The sequence below is a fragment of the Rousettus aegyptiacus genome, unplaced genomic scaffold (genome assembly GCF_014176215.1).
Source record: "Rousettus aegyptiacus isolate mRouAeg1 unplaced genomic scaffold, mRouAeg1.p scaffold_m13_p_15, whole genome shotgun sequence".
NCBI lineage: Eukaryota > Metazoa > Chordata > Mammalia > Chiroptera > Pteropodidae > Rousettus > Rousettus aegyptiacus.
Genome location: NW_023416290.1, coordinates 15398929 through 15424348, shown reverse-complemented (window position 1 = coordinate 15424348; position 25420 = coordinate 15398929). Strand labels below are relative to the sequence as shown.

The window sequence follows — 25420 nt, the reverse complement described above, 5'->3', positions numbered from 1 at the left end:
GCCTTTTTGCTTCAATTCTAAAGTTTTAAATAAAACTGTGGCAAATGTAATACTGTCAGTTAAGTGACATCTTTTAATCCAGAACTGTTTTTTTTTTCCCTAGTAAATTAATAGAGATATAGTACTTGGTGATTATAATTATGATTGTAAGTCTCTAAAAATTCTTGATAACTATTTGGAATCAACCAAGTAAAAAATAATTTTATCAACTTTAATGTTTTGAGAATTGATGATTCACAGAAGATTTTGGTTTGGTAAGTCTTCAAGAAACTACACTAACTATAAAGCAAAAATTTACTCTAGTTTCCCAACTGGTTAGTTCATTTCTTCCTCCAGTTTACCATGGAGAACAAACAACTAGGATTTTCTTAGCCATCAACAGAAGGACATGAAAACTCGGCTACTATTGCTCTAGTGGTAATTCTTTTTTTCCCCTTCTCCTAACTAGCCAAATTCGTTTTAATTTTATTCATTCATTCATTCATTCATTCATCTAACTCCCTTCACCCATTTTACACACATCCCCACCCCTGACCTCTGGCAAACACCAATGTGTTCTCTGTATCTATGAGTTTTGGGTTTGCTTTTTTGTTTTTGTTTTTTACATTCCTTATATAAATAAGATCATACAGTATGTTTATTTGTCTTTCTCTGTTTTACGTATTTCCCTTGACATATGCTTTCAAGGTCCATTCATGTTGTTGCTAATAACAAGATTGTCTTATTTTTTATTGCTGAATAATATTCCAGTGTATGTGTGTGTGTGTGTGTGTGTTTGTGTTTGTGTGCGTGCGCGCACACACGTATCATATTTTTTAATCTATTTATCCATTGATGAACATTTAGGTTGTTTCCATATCTTGATTATTGTAAATGGTTTTGTCTTTTCAAGATTTAGTTTTGATTTGCTTTGAGAAAATAACCAGAAGTGAAATTGCTGGATTATATAATAGTCATATTTTTAAATTTTTGAGGAAATCCCACACTGTTTTTCATAGCAATTTCTACTGACAATTATTCTAAATAGTCATTCACATGAGTAAAAAATGAACAGAAGTGAGATCTTGTATTCTGGTGATATTGTACTTCCTAGACATAAAACACAAATTGATTTAAATAATATTGGGCAAATTAATCACGTAAGTAGTAATGTATTTTATGTTAATTACCTCCTACATCTGAATAACTTGGATACTCTTGGTCTCACCTTAGAGTTTGTCAATTCCAGAAGAAAATTTTATCCTCAGAACTAATACGTACAAAAGAAGGTCTCATATCAGTGTGTTATAGAGAAGAAATAGCTGTATGGACAACATTTGCTAGTGACTGGATATATTGGAGATTTAGAAACAATGATTTTAGATCACTTGGAAGTATTTAAAATATAAAACTATAATGCGTCTGTAATTCAGGTGTATTTGTTGAATTGAAAAGGAAAGAGTTATGGTCAAATGATTATGTTACTTTTTTAATTGGCATAAGAATCAAAATTCAATGAGTATTTTCTAAAATTAGAATTATTTTAGTTCATATATTTTTCCTTAGTTCAAATTTTTATGAATATGAATTATGGTAAAATACTCAATTTTTAAGGAATAGCTTGCACAAATTAAGATATGCTTCATTTATCTGCAAGACTTTATATTTGGGGAAAAAAATTTACAGGGCTCATATAATTATAATAGGCAACTTTGGTTTTCCACTTTATTTTATTTTCCCGAGAATTCTGTGACCTCATTTTAAAGATTAGGTATCTGTGACACAGAGTTTAATTGTCAGTTTTACCTGAGTACACAAATTGTAGAGCTGGGATTAAAACACGCTGTGCATTTGCAAGTACAACACCTACCAGTTAAAAGTTTTGTGCCTTCCCTTTAATCTTTTATTATTTTTTATATATTTTTTAAATACAGAAAAGTAGAGAAAATATCATGTTAACCTATTTTATCTACTACTCTGATTTCACAGATAATGACATTTTGTTTCAGACCCTCCTTTTTTTTGTATTGTTCTTATTTTGTTTTCTTTTTGGAAGTAGAACATAATAAAAGAAGCTAAAGCAAGTGGCAGGAGGACTCGTATGCCTCTTGCTTTTTGTCTCCACAGCCACAATCCTCTGCTAGTTCCTTAGACCCTCACTCCTGGACTACATCAACAACCTCCCAGGCATCTCCCTTGCTCTAGTCTGTCTTTGATCCAGTGGATTGCTTATACAACTGGTATGATAATGTTCTCCAAACATTGCATTCTTCCTGTCATCCTCCTTTTCAAGAATATACAAAACCTCATTGTTATCTATTTTAACAACAACAAAAAATAGCACTCAAAGCCCCTGTCACTAAGAATCTTTTTTTAACCCTTTTCCCAGATAGAGCCTTATTTCCTATATATTCTTGTGTAACCTTACACCTTACAATCCTCCGCACCCCCTGCCTCACCCTATCCCGTGCCTTCCTATGTTTGTGTTGTCGTGGTTTTGAGCAACTCCTACTCTTAACAGTTTTGCCTACTCTATTACAAATCTGTTTCTTCCAGGCAGTATAGTCCACTTAATTACCTTGCTTCTTTTCTGGGTGTGGCTTTACTGCTTTGAATTTTGTTTCTAAAAATACTATTTAACGTTTTTCTTGGTTCTGATACCTCTTAGTTCAAGATGATGGCCTAAGAACATTCATATGCTTTCTGGCTCTTATGAAACATCATTGAAATGAAAATAAAGTTGTATAAATGTGAGTAAACCCACAATAGCAACAAAATATAAGCGAAGGCCAATCATAGACTAATGGTATTAATACAATTCTGAAAGATAAAAAACAGACCTGGGTGTGGTGACAGATGAAACAAAGCAGAAATAATACAAGTCAGAATAAACAGGGAATCAGTTTAAAAGGTGATAGCCAGGGCTATTTTACTGGGGGCTCTATGAAAAGCCACCAGAGTCAGCAGGTACATACAAGGGGCGCTAGCCAGTGAGACAAAAAAATAATGTCATGTTTGACAACGTCCATGACGTGTCGGTTCAACCTCAGGTCCGGTAAATGTAGCATGACCCTGAGCTTGAAATTTACACCATAAGAAGAAAACTGAAGGACCATACTCTAAAATAAACTAATATGCCTAGAGGTAGCTAGGATTCTAGTGTGACTTTTTAATAATTGAACATGTCAGAGTAAAGGACTTCTTATCCTTATTTGAAGTGTCCCTGCTTGATGTCATATTCTAGAGTAAAATAAGCGACTGACATAGTCACCATGTTCCCAAAGAGTCAAAGAATTTATAGCCATAAAATGAAAACAGACTTTTATGAATTTTTTAAATCATAAGAAGAATTCTCAGAAATTAAAATATGGCTGGCAGGAATTTAAAATGGCATAGTAGAAGACTGCGCTTGCGCCTGCCCGGCCACGGCGCGTTGTGCAGGCGTGGCGGCTGCTCCGGCTGCAGCGCGCTGCCTGGGTGTCTTGTCTGAGTCGTCCGTGGGCCAGGATGACTGACAGCTTACGGCGAGGAGCAGCGCAATGAGCTGGAGACTCTGGAATTCATCTACTCCAACTCCTTTACAGTCTTATCCGAAAATCTAACCAGCTTCACGAGGACTGTGACAGCTGAGGCTGGAAAAATGATGAAATTGTCCAGATTACCCTTAAGTTTACACACAGTGAAAAGCATCCAGGTGAAGCCCCCATTTATGAAATATTCTCCCAGGAAAATCAAGAAGATAAAGATGTCTCAAGCATTTCAAAATTTTTCTCATTACAGGTAGAAGAAACCTTGGTATGGTGATGGTCTTTAGTGACAGCCGTGCAAGAAAAATTAAATGAAATAGATCAAATAAAAACTAGAAGAGAAGAAAAGAAAGAAAAAGAAGTGGAAGCTGAAACGCAATTATTTCATGACACACTGGTTAACAGTTGAGAATTTAAGTTGGAAGGCCAAGTACGATGCAGAACTCTTGGAAATTAAAAAGAAACGAATGAAAGAACAAGCAAGAAAAAAGTAAGTGAGAAACAGCTATTTTAAACAGATCATAATCTTGACACCTCTGATATCGGTGCTTGTAGAATCCCAGAAACAAGGTGGAGGTAGATGAGTCTTTGCTTCCGGAAATGGATGACTTGGATTTGGAGGGTGATGAGTGTGATGAGGATGATCCAGACTGCAATCTGGCTAATCCAGAGAGTGACTTGACCCACGAATGTACTGGCTGTGTCTGCAGAGAGGCTTGACTGCCACAGCATCTATGGCTATGCTGAGAGGGTGTTGATTTTCCTTTTTTTTTCTAAGAAAAAAATAATTTTCAGAAGAATATATTTCCAATAGCTTTCATCGCTGAACTTAATAAACCGACCTTAAAATTTAATAAGAAAAATGGCACAGTAGTGATCAGAGATACTAATGAAACTGTCTCCCAGATTTTAAACTCAAATTTCAGGCTGAAAATATAAAAGGAATTTGAGTGTTGTGAAGAAAAGTTACATGAAAATGGAATTGAGAAGAGTATACAAGAAATGAGTTAAAGGTCTTCAGATTAAAAGGCTACTAGACAGTGAAACAAATTATAAACAAAATCCATTCTTAGAATTACTTTTATGAAATTTTATATGCCCAAAGGTAAAGAGAAGATTCTAAAAGCTTTCTGTATGTAAAAAATAACTAAGTTTCCTTAGAAATAATATTTAAATGGGTAACTGAATTCTCATCGGCCACACCTAATGCTACATGGTAATGAAGTAACACTTCCATGGGAAGAGAAGTTTCTGTTCCGTCCCAGTCTGGGTTATTTATATAGTTATGGCACCATATATAGGGCTGATATTTATTGACTTGTCCAAAGGATGAGAAGATGGATAAGTCCCTCCATCCAGAAAGAACCCTTTAGCTCTTCTACTGATTACATCATCATATTTGTTTAATAAAATCTGAAATAGTCCTCCCTTCAGCATTACCAATTTCCTCCCATTTTGACAATTTTTAAAAAATTAAGCAATGTACTTTCTGTATCTTTCTCTTTCAGCACGTAGAGATTAACCTCATTATTTTAATAGCTTTTTTGAAATATAATTTCTATGCCATATAATTTACCCACTTAAAGTATAAAATTCAATGATTTTTAGTATAATTAATCACAAAGACATGCAACCATCACCACAGTCAGTTTTAGAACATTTTATTACCTCAAAAAGAAACCCTGCACCATTTTGACCTGATACCTTTAGGTGGCCATAATTCAGCATGTTGGAGAGTCCAATACTGAGACTTTTTTTTCAGAGCTGTTACCGTACACCTACTTCTCTCCACCCCAACCCTTAAGCAAACACTTATCTCTTTTCTGTCTCTATAGGTTTCCTTATTGTGGGCTTCATATGCATAAGATCATATAATATGTGGACTTTTTGTGACCGGCTTCTTTCATTAAGCACAATATTTCCAAGGTTGATTCCAGTTTTAGCATGTATCAATGCTTTGTTCTTTTTTATAGCTACATAATACATTGTATGGCATGCTGTTTTTTGTTTATCCAGTTGTTAATGAACATTTAGGTTATTTCTACCTTTGAGATGTTATGGGTAATGCTGCTATAAACAATTTTGTGTGGACACATGTTTTCATTGTTCTTTGTATATATCTAGGAATGGAATGGTTGGGTCATGCGGTAGTTCTATATTTAATTATATGAGAAACTGTCAGTTTATCTGCCAAAGCAGTTGTGCCATTTTACATTCCCACCAGCAATCAGAGTATTGGGGTTATTATCAACAGTTACTTTATTTGACCTTTTGATTCTAGCCACGCTACTGAGTGTCAAGTGATATCTCATTGTGTTTTTTTCATTTTTCTAATGACTAACGATGTCATGCGTCTTTCACGTGTTTATTGGTCATTTGTACATTTTCCTTGGAGAAATGTTTATTTTATCTTTTGTCCATTTTAAAATTAGGTTATTTATCTTTTTATTATTGAGTTGCAAAAGTTTATATATTCTGACCTATTATCATTAGGTGGACATTATCCAGCTTACAGAGAGGCCTACAGAGGACAATGATAAGGCTTTTTGTGCACAGCTGTTCTCTTACATCCTTTACTATCAGTTTACAGTGTGTGTGTGACTGTGTAATCTCTATTATCTTAGCCTATTTCATAAGAAGTTCAGTAGATCTTTGATATTCATGAAGGACATATTTTGAAACTTTCTTGGATCCATAAGTTTCTACATGCAGAGATGTTTGATTCTCAGCTCTTTCCCAAATCACATTTCAACATGGAATCTTGCATTTGTTGGACATATCATTAGCTCAGAGGTTAATTATCTGTCAATAAATTGTTATTCATAACTAGATGAGAAAGCTTACACTGGTTGGATAATCACTGACATTTGTATTGTCTTAAAAATTTATGTAGAAGATATTTGGTAGACTCATTTATGTCATATATCAGATTAAGAATGAATTATCAAAACCTTTTCTTGTGGCTATCATCATGATATTTGTTGACCTGTTAGTATTACTTTACTCTTCCAGTTAACTTCATTTTTGTGGTCACTTTTCACTGACACATACATATGTACATACACATGCACACACACATGCATATAACAAAAGTTACTTTATACATGCACATTGATGACAATAGAATCAAAACGCTACACGGAGATAACGGATGTCGGCTGATCAGGTTTACTTACTCATGCTTACCCACTAAGTGATTTGCATATGTATGGAAGTCTTAGAAGATGTACAATTCAAATTTTTCAATTAACAAAATTACTAATCGCTTCATGTCACGGGCCTTTGAATGTTCTCTAACATGTCAAAATTATGGGTGTTAAATCCTCAATTTAAGGAACTCCTGAATAAAAGTCAGGAATTGTGAGCATTAACACTGCCTGACTACATCACTCAGAGACATTTAGTGAGTGGAACTTATCCAAGGGAGAGTGATTAAGATACTAAGGATTTCAAGATAAGCGAAATAGTTGAAGGACCTGGGATAAAATGCAAAGATATTTGATAACTATCCTCAAAAAAAATGAAAGTACTTCCATAGAATTACTTTCTCAGAATTAAAACAACATTCCTGGAATGAGATCTTATAATAGGTACGAATTCTATAAACTGAGTCAAGGTCGGTTGATCCCTTCATCAGATAATGGTGGTGATGCTGATGAAGTGTTAGGATAGATATCCTTCCAGGTTTTTCTCATACCACAGATTCTATTCTGTGTTTATACATGCTCTAAAACATTTAGGGCTTAATTTAATAATTACCGGAGGGCTGAATGTTATTCTTTAGTAATAACATTAAAATATAACTGTAGCAAGAAATGTTAAAATTTGTAATCTAATCTTTGGGCCCTTTCTGACTTGATGTTATTGGCAGCAGGGAGGAGGGCAGTTCTGCTATTTGTCATTCGAGAAAAGCAAAATTGAGCTATAATTGTCTTAAAGTGTTTCTGCAAAGAATAATTTTCTCATGATGTTCATCATATAATTAAATTGATTTTATAAAATACATAGTATATGTTAGCTGTATCAACAAATGAAATGATATTCTAGTCCAACATGCAGTCTTGCATATAAACACACACTTCAAACTTCCAAACTCTTTGAATACTGTAATTCACTAAAACTCATCTTACAAAAAATTAAAATTTTATTTCAAATTATGCTTTTATGTATAAGATAATCACTCTCTTATTTCACATTATTTTATTTGCTTTACACTATATATACAGACTACTACATTACTAACAAATATTTAAGGACTGATTTTTTTGGAGTGGAGAGTCTTAGAATTTTAATGTATATAGAGTGAATAATTTAAAAACGATAATAATCTTTTAAAAAGTTTCCCTTAGAATCCATCCTATGGTTACACCCCGAAAAACGGACCATAGATATCATATTGGTACTTTCAAGAATGGGATACCATATTTTCGGAAAAATTAGTCCTCCTATTGATCTATCTACAAATTATGTATGACAAATGGTGAAGAAGAACAAAGGAGAGAAGATGAATTTTTACATTCAAATCCTTGGGTACTACTATACTTATGTAATTGTAGAAACTCAGATGAGTCACATAATATCTCTGAATTTTAGTTTCCTGAACTCTAATATGAATATAATAGTATTCTCTATATAAGGTTGCTGTAATTATCAGATTTTATATATGATAAATATAGAATATAAGAAAAAAATAATATATAAGAATATAACTCTTAAAGTGCTAGACAAAATTGCAGGAGCTTAATTAGTGGTTGCTATTATTGTAGTAGCTATCATTATTACTATTATTAGTACTTGTTAAAGAAACTTTGCGATGGAAGTTGATTGCCTCTATCAACTGCCCTACCTCAGTCCACTACATTTCAACAAGATATTAAAGGTGTCAGAGAAAAATCCATATTGATTATCCCACTTACTTTATCTTGCAAATAGAATTGTTTGAAAATGAATTTGATAAAACAAAAAAACAATAACCTGGTTACTTATCCAGCTCTTAAAATTTAACACCAATATGAAAAGAAGTAAAATGTCTACAAGTCTATATTTCTTTTAGAAACTTAACTATTCTCCTATCTCAAATTCCGGTATTAGTTGCTTCTCACCTAAAAAGTTCAAGTTTCTAATATACAAGAACTAGGACTACATTATTTTCAGTATGTTATTTTTGCTAATAAAAAATTAATATATAAAATTGCTGAATTTTGTATATATAATATGTAATACCATATGGCTCTTACTCTTAATAGTCTTACTAACTATTATGAAGAAAAACACACTTTGTTCCCTGCTGGAAGTAGATAAGAAATGCCTTTTTTTCCTAATTAAGGTTTAGTTATGCCAGGTAAATTTTTAAAATTTAACTTACTTTTTCTTATATTTCTTATTTTCTTTATATTTTTGTATATAAACTAACCCCTCTTTTCTTTTGCTTTTTTTTTGGTCAAATTTTTGTCCTACAGTTATTTCTATAGTCCATAATGTACATCCTTTTATAATGTAGATCCCTGCTGTATTATCTGCATCTCACAGAGAAACTAGGTTAGTTATATGGCAACAAAACAAGACATCACTCTTGGGCAGAGTTTTCATACTAGGCATATCTCATAGTCCCACCCATTGTTGGTTATCTTTGGGTGTTTATTGCTGAGCCAATGGTGCCTGGATGATAGGGTTGGCATGACACAAAACATTGTGACTCACAGCTGCGTTTTTCTTAAAAAGCACCATGAATATGGTACACCTATCCAGCCTCGATATCAATTAGTATAGACTTCAAAATCATCTTGAGTATAGAGCTAGCTCACTCACCTCTTCTCTTGCACATATTCTCTGAAAATATTATATCAGTTTATCCAAATAGAGCTGCCTAACAGATAAAGATAGAAAATGGGATAGCAACTAATAATAATATTCATTATAAAACTAGCAAACATTTGTCAGTCTCTTACTTTCCAGTACTATGCTATATATTTATACCCACTATCTCATTTAATCCTCTAAACAACCATGAGACATAGATATTATCATAAATTACATTCTGCAGATGAGTAAACTGAGGTTCATAAATATGTTAATTGTCCACAGAACTAATAAGAAGCAGAGCAAGGACTTGAACAGTCTGTTTAATGTCAGACTGCAATTCAAACTACCACACAGTAGTTTTCAATGTATAATTCACAAACTACATGCATCAGAATGATGCCAGAGATCCACATTTTAAGGTAATAACCTCAATTATCCTTAAAGAATTATACATTGTGTTATATTTCCAGTTTACAGGAAAACAAATAATGACCCAAGTACTGTCATTCATGAGTAAAGGCGCAGTGAAGACATAATATAGTACCTCTATTTAAAGAATCAGAAAGTGGACAACCTGAAGTACTTTTCATGAAAAATCCAAATGATGACAAATTTCAGTCACCAGAAAGATGAATCAAATAAAGAATCCAAGACCGAGGAAGTAGGAGTGTAGAAGATTATTGGCTATGTGGTGGATTGCTCTTTGTGGGCAAGTAGTTTAACCTCTCTGTCCTTAAGTCTCCTATCTGCAAAACGAGAATAATCACAGCTCCTAGGCCACAGAGTTGTCATGAGATTTAAGTAAGATCATTCACAATATGCCTAGCAAAATAAGGGGCAGTTTAAAAATGAAAGCTTTGTTTTATAGACTTATCTTTTAAAACCTAAAAGAATGCATTCCAGGATAATCCAGATTTCAAGGAGGTACAGTCCTCGAGAGAATAGTCATCTGTGCAACTAGAGTGTGTAGAATGATGAACCAGAATTCACAGCAAGCCTGGAATTTAGAGAGGAGTGTTTGTGTTGAGTTGAATAATCGTTACTTAAATTTCTCTCAACAAACATGTGTCTTGGGAAAAAGAAAGGCAGAATGGTATCTGGAGCAGTGGTCTCACTGATTCTCCAGTAAGGTACTTTCATGGGGGGAAGCCTTCTAGAACATTTCCCCTCTGATTTTGCAGAGATAGTGTCACAATTATGGCACCATGGGGACTGCAAGTCTCTGGCTCAGAGGTCAGTCATACAAAGCAGTAGCAATGACAGCAAGAAAGGCTAACAGAAGCCAGAGGCTGTTTTCAAAGAGCAGACAGGAGAGACGAAGAGTAGATTACTGATTCCAGAGTACATGTTAGATAGTGCCCACAGACTTCCGAAGTAGAGGTCAAGGTCCTACTGTTATACAGGTAGGGGTTAATGAGCTAGCAAATTAGGATATTAATATTAATGGAGCATCCTTAGTACCCACAGGCTAATGAAGTCTGGGGTCATTTGGGTTATATTAACATCAAACAAAGTGGAATTTTAGGCTGAAGGCATTTACCAGGATAAAGATAGCAATTTTATTGATTAAAGATAAAACATATAGTTACTACCTGAGGTGAATAACATAATATCAAAAATATAAAGTTAAACACCGCTAAAAATATAAGGAGCAATTCAAAATATAATAAGAGGGTTTCTCAGTCTTCGATAGATAAAATAGGGAAAAAATTAAATCATTTTAGAGACTCTAAATAATATAATTAATGAAAATTAGAAATTTAATATATAAATTTTATTTACATATAATTTATATATAAATTAATTATATATATAAATGTTGGTACTTTAAAAAAAATCCAAAAATTCCAACAAAAGAAAAAGTCTGTAAAGGAGAAAAGATATAGGCTATATTCTACAAGAAATTTAATTTCATATAAAAGTAGTAAAAAGGATTAAGCATTTCCTAAGCATTTGGAGATGGAGTATTATAAAGTAACAATGGTGAAAAGAGTATACAACCTTAGAGAAACATATTCACTAGTGGGTAATTACTCTTAAAGTTTCTTAGTATTTAGATAATTAAAAAGGAAATTTTTAGTTTATTTTCTATATTGAGAAGAAAATCATAAAATGAATAAAATATTGGAAAAGAAATCAATTAATAGTGCTAAAAATTAATGATTTAAAACAAATTAAAGAGAATAACTGATAAATTAGTACTAGAGTGTATTCTTTGAAAATAATAAAAACTAAGCAGATAAGGTAAATGTGTGATATTACAGGAAACAGAGAAAACACATATAGAAAAATACAAATTAGTAGATGAGATTTTTAATTATAAAAGACAAGAATATAAAACTTTATTCTAAAAAATAAGAAAGTCTTCATGAAATAAATGATTTCATACTAAAATGCATCATTTTAATTCTAAGAAATCAACTAAGATTGAGAAAAACTTTAATTAACCATTACTATATTGTTACTTCAAAAAATAAGTCTTGTTTTATGATTATCTTTAAAAGATATTAAACTGAAATTACCTTATTAATTTTAATATGTGTTCATTAATACTCTGATGCGTTCTAGTATATACTATTTACAAAACTATTTAAATATAAATATTATAATTTCTATTTATTTTTCACTTATGAGAATTTTCAGAACAATGTTACAATATTAAGTGCAGGCCAATTCCATTTATAAAAATATGAATAAAACTAAATTAGAAAATCGAACTCATCACTACGTTAAAAAAAAGTAATGAATTAAGTCATGACTAAGCGGATTTATGATGGGTACAAGGGGACGTTATATTAAGAAATCTCATAATATAAACATTTTAATGGTTTAATGTAATAATCTACTTCGTTAGAACATTATACTTCCTTTATCTACTAAATATATTTTAAATTGAGTCTATTATAGAGTTGAATCTAGATTTAGTCCCATTAAAGTTAGACAGTAACAAATTTTTTGATATTGTTTTCAAAAATAAAATGTGAAAAAAGTTGTAAAAGTAAAATGTAGAAAATACATAAATGGAAAAATATAACAAAAGAAACTATAAAATTGGAAGAAAAAATATATACGGTGGAGGCTTTTCCAAGGAAACAAGAATAGACAAGCTTTAAAAAAGAAAAAAAATAGAGTTGACTACTTAAAAATGAGTAAATGCTATGAACAGGCAATTCACAAAAGAAATGAAAACATTCAGTAGACATATGTAAAGATGTTCAACCTAACAGGTAATCAAAAACAAATAAAATTAATAGCTGGGTATTTTACTTATCAAATAGAAAATGTTTGAAAATGTAGGAAACATGTATGGTCAAGATGGCAAGAAAATAGGCATTAAGTACACTGTAGATGAGAGCGAGAACAGCAAGTTATTTTGGAGGGAAAATTTCAACATGAACCAAAGTCTTAAAATATGAGTTTGAACTTAAAAGCTCTCCTATAGCTGAATAAGCTATATTCTAAGAATTTATTCTATTAGAAAACTCAAGGATGTAAGCAGACATTGTTCAAGAGAGACTTTCTTAATTCCTTAAGATGTAGGGAAGTTCGGTTGTGTTGGCTGCAGGGTTCTAACCGCAGCCCTTTCCTACTACACCACACTACTTCCACTGAGGACCTACCAGAATCGGCCTTTCGTTCCATCATCAAATGGGAATGATGCTGTTTACCACCGCCTTTCCTCTTCCCCATTCAGTTGATAAGGATTTCATTGCCTTGATCCATTGCTAGTGGCTGGCATTCTATGGAATAGTATGTTATAGTACAAATAATGACAGCTAATGTTGATTGAATAATTACTGTGTACTAGACATCGTTTTAATGTGCCTTTTGTGTATTATCTTTCTTATACTGAAAACAATCATAGGAAGAAAATATTTTTATCATTCTTGTTTTAAAGATGGGAAACTAAGACATAGTTAAGTTGGTAACTGGCCCACGATCACTCAGAGGCTATAATATGCCACTATGTGTAGCCTCTCACAACACTGGCAAAGTGTTATCACTATTTGGATACAGTTTATAAAGAGATCAAAACTTTCCCAGGTCAATGCTCTCAACGATGTTGTAAATTTAACCTAAAGCCCTGAAGAAAACTCTTCAGAAGCACATGTGTCCCCATCCAATTCTGAATAGAATTCAAACACATGCTTTAGGAGTAGAAAAGGATGAAAAGGAAAAAGTCATCTGTGAAGGCTGAGTAGGGAAAATAAAACTGAATAGCAGAGGGAGAAATCAAAGGACAGAGGTGTGAAAGAAACAAGAGAAGGTCTTCTCTGGGTTGACCGTAGGTTCCCAAACTCTAGATGAAGTGTCAAAAATAATTTCGTTCCTCGCAGGCCTCCAAGTGGGGAGGTAAGGAAGTGTTAGTTCTTTGCTCTCGTGTTTCTGATCCCCATAAATGTCCTCAATACTTGTAGTTACAGAGGAGAAGAATGACTCTTTTTATAGTTCTTTCACATAAAGGGATTTAGGCTGACCTCTGTGAATTAAACTTTAAACCGCCGTAACATGGATGAGAATGGAGATATACAAATTCGCCATGAAGAAACTGAATAGGCCAGTGAGATTTTACAGATGCAATCCTAAAGTGTATTTCTTGAAACATGTGTCCTATAAAAAGTCCATCAGAGGAAAATCAAAGCCTCCCATGTCCATATTGTTGTGGGAATTCACAGGGAATGTTAATATACTAAAGACTCTGAAGAGTCCTGTATGACTAACATATTTGATTCGTTGTTTCTTGCATTTACTTGTTAATGTTTCTGCTTTTAGAACCTAGAAAGCCTTGCTAACTTATGCCCACAGAAAGAAAAGATTATAGCGCCTGGGTCATATTTAATACTATCATGTAAGTTGACGCTTTCCAAGATGTCACAATATAGTTGAATGAACATGGGTTCTGGAATCAGTTAAAACAGAATTCCTGATCTTGGTTCTCTCATCTACTAAATTCTTTAATCTATGTGAGCTTCTCTTTAGTTACCTGTAAAATGGCATAATAATGCTATTTGTGTCTTTAGAAAGTCCATACTTATACTAAAATCACTAGTGTCCTATGAGTCGGGTGTAAGCTGTTTTGCTGGAATTGCAAGTATCTGGCAAGTTATTTTTGGAATCTAACAATTGATTTGTATGTTGCAATTGAGCCTTGGTCTGGGTGCACGTGTGTAAGGACGGGGAGTGGTGTTGCCTAAGCCACATTTTCATGACCCCTTTTCATGCCAATACTTCCACAAACCTGCTTTTTTTGGTAATGTGCATATTACTACACACAGGGCCAGATTCCTATCTCCCCTATGTAAATCATGCCAAGTATAGGGCAGGGGGGTTGGGGCTGTATGAGGAACTTTATTTTTTCCTTATGATTTTAATTTTGATCTGTGCATGAATGCCAGATTTAATTTTTAGATCCATACTTTCTTGTTTCTTCTCTAACTGTGCTTCCACAAAACCATTTTTTTTTTCAAGAAGTCTTTAGACACATAAAGCCATATGAGCTTAATTCTATACTTTATTTGGTTGACTATAGTAGATGGTAGAGGAGGTAAATTAACAGATACATACACTGGAAAAACACTAAAGCAAGATCACATAACTTTTAATGCAGCTTTTCATCTCTCCTTCCATTACTGTAATGGAAATTCCTTTAGAGATGTTAGTTTAGTTTATTTAGATTATGTCATTAAAGAGTTTGAAGATAGTTCTAGTTTCACTTAAACATACAGCAATGTTTATAAAACTTCTTTGGGTCTTAAAGAAACAGCCGATGCATTTCCAGGACAGCCAATTTGGAATTAAAGGCAGATCAAACTCCTCACACCATTTAAACAGATGATTCTCTGGGTGGGCAGACTGACAAGCGAGAAGAGGGCAGCCAGGTTGGTGCTTTTTTTTTTTAACTTAGCCAAAAATTGTATTTTTGTTTGTTTTTGTTTTTGTTTTTTTAGATCACAGAGTGTATCTAAAACAAATAATTAATTTAACCCCCTTAAATCCTTCTTGGAACAATAAACAAAGGGTCTTAGCCATATCCTGGTAGGAAGTCAATTTCTTTTTGAGAGTAACTGAGTCTTTTGTAAGGAACAAGAACTTTTTAAGGTCCCGAGGATACCATTTAGCAAATTATTGTAGCAGTTTCCTTAGTGAGACCCCAGGGCCCGAAAGATTTAATGAGCCTTCCAAAGTGCCAAAGTTACTTTTAGGGAGTAACGTATAACTGCAGGAATTTAGCTAACCACACTGGAAATTTTCTTTGGATGGCTTTGTAGATCAAGGGCAGATAAAGAATGCATTCTAAACAGACAAAAGACTTCTCTGTGAGATAAGTTTTATTTTATCCTATCAGGTAGCATTGCTAACGATATTATATTTAAAATAAAATATAATATATGTAGCAAAATGCCTTTGAAGTGCTTATTGCTTGTCTATATTTATTCTGTTGTCTTAAGATCAATAAAAATATAAACACCATCTTTCAGGGTTTGAGAGATGCTTTTGGATCTAATTATGTTAGTTTCTGTTAAGAGCGTTTAAGTCAGAATAAAGTAGTTTGGGTCATTTTATTCATATACCACTGTGATTTGGTGATACCAAAGGTGAATCTGAATTACAAACAGTGTCTCTTTGGACTACAGGCATATTAGAAAACAGACAAGACGTTCTCTCTCCTTATGTCCACATTTCAAAGTAGAATTTAAGTAACTTGGAACAATTTTCAGCACCACATGCCAAAAAAGGCAGGTGTTTTAAACAGAGAGTCAGAAAACTTATACCTATTTAAGATCACACTGAAGTCACTAGTATTATTTACAAATGCAGGAGAACATATGTATATATTTCAAGGTATTGATATCCTCAAAAGAAGAATGCCTTAAATTCGTTGTAATTAAATATTAATTGTAGATGATTAAGACTTTTTTGGCTTCTTTAGTAAAGGGTAACATTAAGGATCTTAAAAGTCTGATTAGGTATATTCTACCGTAGATATTCTATCTACTTAAATTTGTTTCTTCATGATTATTATCTCATCTTAGGGATATCTTAAAATATAGTTTGCAGAAAGGTGCCAGCTATTTTTCAAAGGTTTCCTTTTAAGACAAGGTAATCTTGGAGTTACATATTAGAGATAATCACATATACTGTGTAATTACTTTGCCATGCCATAAACCAGTCTTCTCAGGCATTTCAAGTTTCTTCAGCAAACAAAAATCTGATGGTAAGAAAATGATGACAATATTTAATATTCCTGTTGCTTTTCTTTTGATTGCAACTCCTCTTGTTTCTTTTGGGGGGTTGGGGGACATAAATTCACAGAAATAAGAGACTGAATGCAGTCTTGAGGGGAATAAGCTACCATGTGAATCTGATGGAACTAGTACTCTGCTCGATACCTTTGTGCTGACCTAGTACAAGCTCTTGGCTTATCCCAATTTGAAGACTGAGCCTGTGGTATGAAGATTTTGTATGATGCCAATAAAAATATGTGACAGTAGAACCAGACCAACAAACCTCTTTTTCTGTTAAGATGGTACTAGACTTATCGGAGTAATCACTTCATAAGGTATTTAAATGTGTAATCCCTATTTTTTAACCTGAAACTGATATATTGCACATCAACTATAATTGGAAAATAAAATTTAAAAGATAGTTCTAAACACTAGTTTCCAGAGATTAAAGCAAGCATCTGAAAGCTGCTGTTTTCTGAAAATGTGAATTTAAAAATATTCTTCAATGGTATAACTCTTAATTTTAAAATCTCCTTGCTCTTCTCTCAAAATTTCTCTAATCTGGTGGTTCCCAAATTTAACTGCACATTAGAATCACCTAGAGGACTTTAAAACATCCTGATGCCTAGGTTGCATCCCCAAGCAATTAAGCCAGAATGTCTGGGAGTGGAAGCTAAACATCGGAATTTTTTAAAGAACTTTTCCATCATCCCAAACTAAAACTCTGTATGTATTAAACAATAACTCCCCATTCTCTCTCCCCCCGCAGTCCCTGATATCACCATTCTCCTTTGTTCCTCTGAGGTCAACTACTCTAGGTACCTCATATAAGTGCGATCATACAATATTTGTCCTTCTGTGTCTAGTTTATTTTACTTAGCATAACATCCTCAAGGGCATCTGTAGCACATGTCAGAACTTCTTTCCTTTTTAAAGCTGAATAATATTCCACAGCATGTATACACTACATTTTGTTTATTTTTTTATTTATTAATGGACATTTGGGTTGTTTCCACCTTTTGGCTATTATGAATAATACCGCTACAAACGTGTGTATGGATATCTGTTTTAGTTCCCGCTTTCAATTATTTTGGGTATATATCTAAATGTGGAATTGCTGGATCATTTGGTCAATTTATCTTTAATTTTTCTGAGAAAGCACCATATTGTTTTCTATAGCAGCTGCACCATTTTACATCCAGGCCAGTTGTTACTACGTAAAGGTTCCAATTTCTCCATATCCTCACAAATATTTGTTTTTTTTTTTTTTTTTTTTAGTAATAGCATTCCTAATGGATATAAAATAGTGTAATGATTTTTTGATATTCAGTATATTTATCCCTTCCTTTTTTTCCAGGTCATCACCACTTCGGGTTTCAATTCTTCACTTCTACAGCTTAGAATCTTGTTATTCTAAGTGTGGCTTCTGGGACTCCAGAATAAACATCACCTGGGAGCCTGCAGGAAATGAGGATCTGGGGTCACCACTCCAGACTTACAGAATAAGAATTGACATTTTAACAAGATCTTCAGGTGACTCATACGCACATGATAGTTTAAGAGGCACATAATAAATCAGTTCAGTTACTCTTGACATCATCTTCAAGATCTTTTCACCTATGTCTTTCTACTATACTCACATCAAAACCCTGGGCTTTCATGCTGCTGAACATTGTTATAGAACATCACACAACCTGGAGGGTTATTGCTACAACAAAGTCAGGAGATTTTCAATCCCGCATGAACCCTCACCACCACCTTTGCAATGTCCCTTGTAAATTCCATTCCGCTTTACCGAAAAAAAAAAAAATTACAATTCTAATTTGCAATTCTTTCTTCTTCTGTTTCTCAAACCATGTTTCTCTTTTCTGAAAGAACTTGCATTCAGTTATAACCTTGACTATTGTTATCATCTGCAAGGCTCATGTTTCTGAAAAAGACTGCAGATAACACACAAGCAAATGGTTGTATCTTTCTGGAATTTAGCTACACTCACCTCCAGGTATCCGAATTGACACCTAACTCTCACCCTTTCTAAGAAGTTATTCCTGACCATGCTCTCCCCTCAAATCAGTTTAGGGCTTCATCTTCTTAGCCCCCATAATGGTAGCGCATGCCTTTATTATAGCGCTTAACAAGATACATTGTCATTATTCCCGCACTTGTCTCCAAAATCTAGACAATGAAGAAACCGAAAGTAAGTATTCCTAGCACCCAAACCCATTTCTGGTACATGGTAGATACGCCATGCTTGTTGAATGGCAGAATCAAGGAAATCTAAATTCTGAAATGTTCTAGCGTTCTGGCCTCTGGCCTGGCGCTGGTAGCAGTTGTCTCTGTCTTGACATGGGTTGGCCTGTAGATACTTCTTGGATCTTGCAACATGAAAAATTTCTGTGTAACTGGAGGGTGGTTATGTTTTCTGTGGCAGAGAACTATTGTATAAGTTTTAACTTCTTAGAACCACGGTTTTCTTTCATGCGTATTAATTTTAAGATTATTTTCCATTAAATGGAAGGGAAAAGTCTAATATATTTGTAATTTTAATTAGCATGTCAAGTATTTGGGAGATTTATAGCTACCAAGTAAAATTGGTTCTCTAATCTGAATTTGAATCAATTTCTTTAGCATTTCCAAGACTAGTGCTTCTTAGACCTTAATATGCAACTAGATTATCTGGGGATCTTGTTAAAATAAAAATTATGATTTAAATTCTGTATCTGTAGGACTGGGTGGGTAAAAGATTCTTCTTTTCTAACATACTTTCAAGGGGTATCAATCAGTTGGGCTGAGGTCCACCCTTTGAAATGCAATATCCAAGACCATCCCCTCAGTTGTAAAACCTCTAATTTTTAATTGTGTAAATTGTATAATTTCACGATTAATCGCAGGAAGTTATGAGGTATCAATGATGGTTGTTTAAAATTAAAAATCAATTCTCAAGCTGAGTGTTCCTTTTTTGATAAATTAGTATTTATCACGAGTTAGAAAAGACTGGTAAAAGAACACCAAAGATAATATTTTTCAGTTTCTTTTAATACTGAAAGCAATTTCAAACTATGAAAGATTAGTTCGGAGTGATTTATGACTTCAGACTTGAAGCAGTAAAATACAACTTTAGGATGAAGAGAACCATGTCATGGGACACAGAACAAGGTCTTTATGTCTTGCAGTGTGAGTTAAAATGTAAAGCGTGACCATAGAGTTGCTTATCTCATTAGGCATCATGCATGAGGATGTATTGGATGCGGCCTGGAGCAGAGGACGGGGGGAGTACAGGAGCACGGATGAGCACTTCACCAGCACTTCCGAGGAGTGCTGCCTAGGACTACACACGGTAGGACATGTGGAAGGTGTCCTTGGTATTGAGCAGTGTCAGGGCCCTGCTCTTGGCCGAGGGTGACTAGGACTGGCTCCGGGAGTGTGACTAGGTAAACTGGTCCTGATTTTAAGCAGGAGTACCGGAGCAATCTTAGAAAAGAAGGCACAATGATATTTACTGAGCTGGAGAGCGGAAGACCTAAAGAGAAGTTAGGACACCCCTGAATCAGTCATTCTTAGAATCATCTGGGCTACATTTAAAGCACCTCCCTGCCAGGGCCCCACCCTCGCAGGTTCTGATGTACTTGGCTTGTGTTAAGGCTTGGGCGTCAGTAGTTTTAAGTTTCCCAGGTGGTTTTAATGTGCAGCATGGAAGGGAATCATTGTTTTAAGCACTCCCAGGATAAACACCCCCTTTCCCAGGTGCCTCAGAATGCCTTTCCCCACAGCCAGGCCCTGTAATTCCAATTTGCAGGCTTAGACTCCTTCCTTCTCTAAAATAATCGTTGTCAAACTTCAGCAGGTGTCTGAATCACCTGGAGAGCTTGATAAAACATAGATTTTGGGGGCCTCATATCCACAGGTTTTAATACCTTGGTCTGGGGTGGGGCTGAAATCTGCATCTCTAACAAGCTCCAGGCAGTGTTGATATTGATGATCTTGGGACCCCACCTTGAAGATCTAAGACAAGGTTCACTTTTCTCATCTTAATCTCAGCATGATCCTGACTTGGTTTTACATCTAAATCTTACTGATCCCAAATCCAGTTATGGAATCTGGATGTGGGTTTTATCGTAATGACACAGTCCTTATCTTTTGTGCCGGTTTTGAAGTCCAGCCTCTACTAGTGTTTCATTTCTTCCTAACTTGGAAGTTCAACTATGGCATTTCCTAATTCAAAAGCAGAAATCTCAGGCGTCCCAGAGACGCTAAGCAATGGGTTAAGTAAGATCAGGTTTGCCACTTTGAAAAACCGCCACTGATTTTTTGTTGAGGATGGGTTGGAAAAGAATAGCAAGTGAGGAGGGCAAAAGGAAGACTGTGGGGGACAAAGACCAGGAAAGGGCAGTGGCATCGGGATGGCAGAAAGGGAGCGATTCACAAGGTATTAAGGAAATTGTTTGACGCAATTTACTGGATAATGATTGAATGCTAAATTAAGAGAGAAAGAATCAAGGGTAGTTCATCACAATCCATGATTTATCAGTAAGACAAGTAATAAGTTAAAACTTATCATCATTAGTTATAACTTGATATATTTTAGATGGTATAGTAATGGTCACTAACTGACCTAATGTAAAAGTTACGTGTTCGTTATATCTTTTACAGGAGTCAAGGTGATAGTATGAGGTGTTTAAAATTGAACCTGTTTCACTGTTCTCTTTTTATAAAGGAACAGCTAAAAGCACAGATGGTTATCTAAGATTCCTCAGTGTTTTTCACCAGGAGCTATTATCAATTTATAGTAAGTTAGATTTCTTGGGGGAAGTGCATTAATTCTTCCATGACATAAAGGAACTTCTATGTAGCTGAGATTAGAAGTCTATCAGACCTCAGAGGAGGAAAGCTCAGAATTTCAGCAGTGCACGCCAGAAGACTAGGAGCATTTTCCTGGACAATGCGATTTCTCATTTTTAGCACTCCCTTCTAGCACAAGTTCAGATTGTCTCATTCTCCTTCTTGGAAATGAACCCACTAAAATGGCAAATATGCTTAGTGAGCCAAAGAAAACATTTGAAGTTGAATTTTATGCCTTTGATTTTTTTCCTTTGTTTTAATTGCTAAATGACTTCTTTGTCTTTAAACATGAGGCTGGCATTAAATTAATAGAATGATCTAATCAAGTCCCCTTGGTTTGCTGTTCAGAGAATGCTAAGAAATGAATACTCAGTATTCTAGCTAAATTTTCACATGGCATGAATCACTGCAATTTCCTTTGCATTTTCTGGCTAGAAAAATAATACAGAACCAATAACAACCAAAGATGAAGTGTCAACGAAAACAGGAGCTATGAAGTATGTACGGCTTTATGGAGCTGCCTGGAAATCAAAGTTGTTTGTATAACTCAGAAGAAATCTGATCTGGTGTTCCCCAAATTCTTTAAAATATTCATCTAGAAAACAGAAGATGTACTCTGCATCTTGAAACACTTTCTGTCTTATAAGACTACATCTCCTCCAAACTGTGATATAGGATAAAGCTACATGAGAGCAAAAGGAATAACAGTTGGTGGGAATATAACAAGATAAAATGTACAAGACAGGAATATCCACTGTAAAATCTCAGATGTACAGAAGTGATTTGTAACTTCTGTAGTTATCGTTACATCTTGAGTTTTACTTTTTTATATTTCCTCGGGATTACAAATTGGACTATTATAAAAACATTGTTAATATTAGGAAAATTCATGCTTTTAGAAAAATTTTAAGTACAGGCAAAGTGGGAGGATATAGAAAGGAGAAAGGAAGATTTCTCTGTAACTATTTCCCTTTTTTCCTTTCATTAAAGATAATTCCATAAAACTTGGAAATTATCAATGTAAAAGATCTATATGGCTTTTGAACCAAGGTTTCTCTAATTTAAAAAGCTCCATTTGTGATGGTATCAGAAATATCCAAGATAAACAACACATTCCATTATATGGCAACCTCACTATAGGAATTCTAAACTTTTACAGAAAAACCTATTATATAAAAAAATAAGCTTCAAATGTTTTACATAAGAGAGGTTAAACATTTGTTCAGCTTTTCTCTGCATGGAGTATTTGCAAAAGAAAATGGAAAATAAGCTAAAATTAGAGCAAGTCAAGACATAGCCACATTGGTTTTACTTGCAATAAGGGCATAATGACCAGAAAGACGATGCAGATAAACTTCGCACTGCAGCAAGGATCGTATCTTTATTCTGCAGTTCCAATGGGCACAATTTTGCTCTGGAGCTGAACATAGCAAGCTCTGACAATGCTTGAAAGTCTCAAAAGAAATTGTGGTGAAGAATTACTATAAAATAAGTGAATGCAGCTCTGATCATTCTATCTTGTCTTTTAGAATAATTTAATTGATGATTCTCTTCAGTAAATAGATTTTAACCTGGTATCTCAGAGCAATAATTATAGACTTGCCAAAGTACAGAATTAGACCCGGGTCTTTCCAGGTGGGTATATATATATATTTATGTATATATGTATATATATATATACACACACACATATATATATATATACATATATATATATTTCATAAGGCAAAACTAATGGACATGGCTGGAAGACAGGAGACAAATTATGATATTTATACAAATTTAGCATGATAACGAAGGTTGGACATTCATGTATGTTCTGAAGCAAAGCTATCCCTGTGAAATAATAATGATGGTTTATCAAAAGATACTTCAATATTTAGGATTGGAAAGTACAAAGCAGGTCATCATTTGATTTACAGTTTTTTTTCTTTAAAGCGAGCTGCCCCTTATGCAACAGGATATAATATTCTATGGAATGATACTGAGTCAGACTCACCTTGGATACATCTTGACTTACTCTGTTACCCATTTTTAGTATTTTTGCTTCTACCAGCAAAATGCTGTTTGTCTTTACATTTTTTTTAGCACACCTCCCTTAACATTTTCTTCCAGATTTCATCCATTTCTAACAATAACACTATAATAATTCTTCCATAGTTGAAGGTCACTTCAGTTGCCTTTCTGCTGAACATTTTTATTCCCAAATTTCTTAGGATTTCACAGGTCCACTAGGACCAAGCACTATGAACTCCACACCATGTACTGTTATCTATATAATTAAACGAGGTTGTGTCAACTGACAGATATGATGATGATGATGATGATGATGATAATTATTTAGCTTCATGTTTATATAGTTATATTTTAACTCTATATGCTTTCCCATCTTTCACCTCTTTTCAAACCTTATGAAAATCTAGTAAGATAGACCAGGTATCTATTATTATCTCCATCTTCTCTTAAATGAGAATATTGAAGTTTTTTGAGTTTCAGTCACTCGCACTAAGTTAGTGTTACAGCTGGGACTAGGACCAATGTAGTAGAAATTGAGAATCAAGGAAATATTCTAGACAAGAAAGATACTCGCAAATTTGCATATCCTTCTGAATTCTCTCGATTACTGTGCAGGATTTGTATATGTGTGCTGGGGCAAGGGTGTTGGACCTGAAATATAAATCTACCTAAGGTCTTATGCCATGAACTACATAATTTTGGCATGTGCCTAAAGGTTCTGTGCCTCTATAGAATAAAATACTAAGGGCAGTGGAAATGAAAATCTCACAGTAGGGAACCATTAAAAAAAAAAAAAAGAACAAGAATATGGAGTAGATCCACTTTAACATAATTTCCATACATTTTAACTTAAACTCTTAGTACAGAATAATTTTGGGAATAATACTGTAACATTCTCTGTCCCTTTGTACACAATATTCAGAGATATTAAAACTAGATACTTTCTGCTCTGCTAAGATCAATTCTTTTTTAATACAACTAACTAAAAATGCCTTAAAATTAGTTATTGCTCTTTAGATCCTAAATAATGAACATCCCAGCAGGGCGGTTTCATGAGTTACATATAATGGCATAACCATACATCAAAGCAATTCAAGTTAAGAAACAAGTATTACTTCCTAGGACCGAACATTCTCTTAAGATTATAGATAAAGAACATTCTCTTAAGAAAGAAATAAAAGCTAACTTGACTTTGAGCAATGGTGGAAATTTCCTTTTGAGGATTTAAACACACTCATGATTTTATATCTTTCTTTCCTTTTCAGGCCTTTGATCTTTCCTTCATTGTTATTTAATGTCTCTGAGTATCTGTGTATATGTTATGTTCCTCATCACCTTGAGAGGAATTTGCTATGGATGTTTTTCACTAATAGATGAAATAAATGTTGTATCTGTTATATAGTGAAAATATGGCACGTGTCACTATCAGAAAGGTACAGAGCAGAGGAACTATTAAAAGCGTAAGAAAAAGAGGACACTTGAGCACTTAGGAGTTTGTTTCTTAGGTTGAATTGAGGAATATTATTTTTCGCTCAGCAGATGATATACTTATCTGGAAAAGTGACCATTCCCTGTAATATACTTACTAGTATCTGCTCGAGAGAGAGTGGACTGTCCCAATGCCCCCTTTATTTAATGACTGAAAGGCGTTTGCAACAGGAATATGAGGTCACTTACCAGAAACATGTCAATTGATTTGTTTTCAGGAGTAGTGTTGGGGTTATATGCAAAGCCATATGCACTTTTAAAGGCTTGTTAACTATTTCACTTACTATTTAAGTTGCTAAAAATCATAAGTCAGTAACTGGTTTCCTAAAAGAGTTAGTGTAATATGAGCAATACGTTAGAGGACGTCTGATCTGCAGTCCCCTCTTTCGCATTCTGGAGCTGCTCATGATGGAATGCATAATGAAAATCCTATCTTTGTTTTTTCTCACGCCCCACCCTAGCAGCCAGGCCAGAAGAGTGAATTTCCTGGTACCTGTGTGACCTGAGCAGCTGTGGGTAAAAGACAGGGGGTGCCGCCTGGCG

The 25420-nt window shown here is 34.2% G+C and overlaps 1 pseudogene; it reads left to right on the top strand.

Moving 5' to 3' along the window:
• Window positions 1–3493: 3493 nt before the first annotated feature.
• On the top strand, window positions 3494–4226 carry LOC107497970 (annotated as a pseudogene).
• Window positions 4227–25420: the final 21194 nt, after the last annotated feature.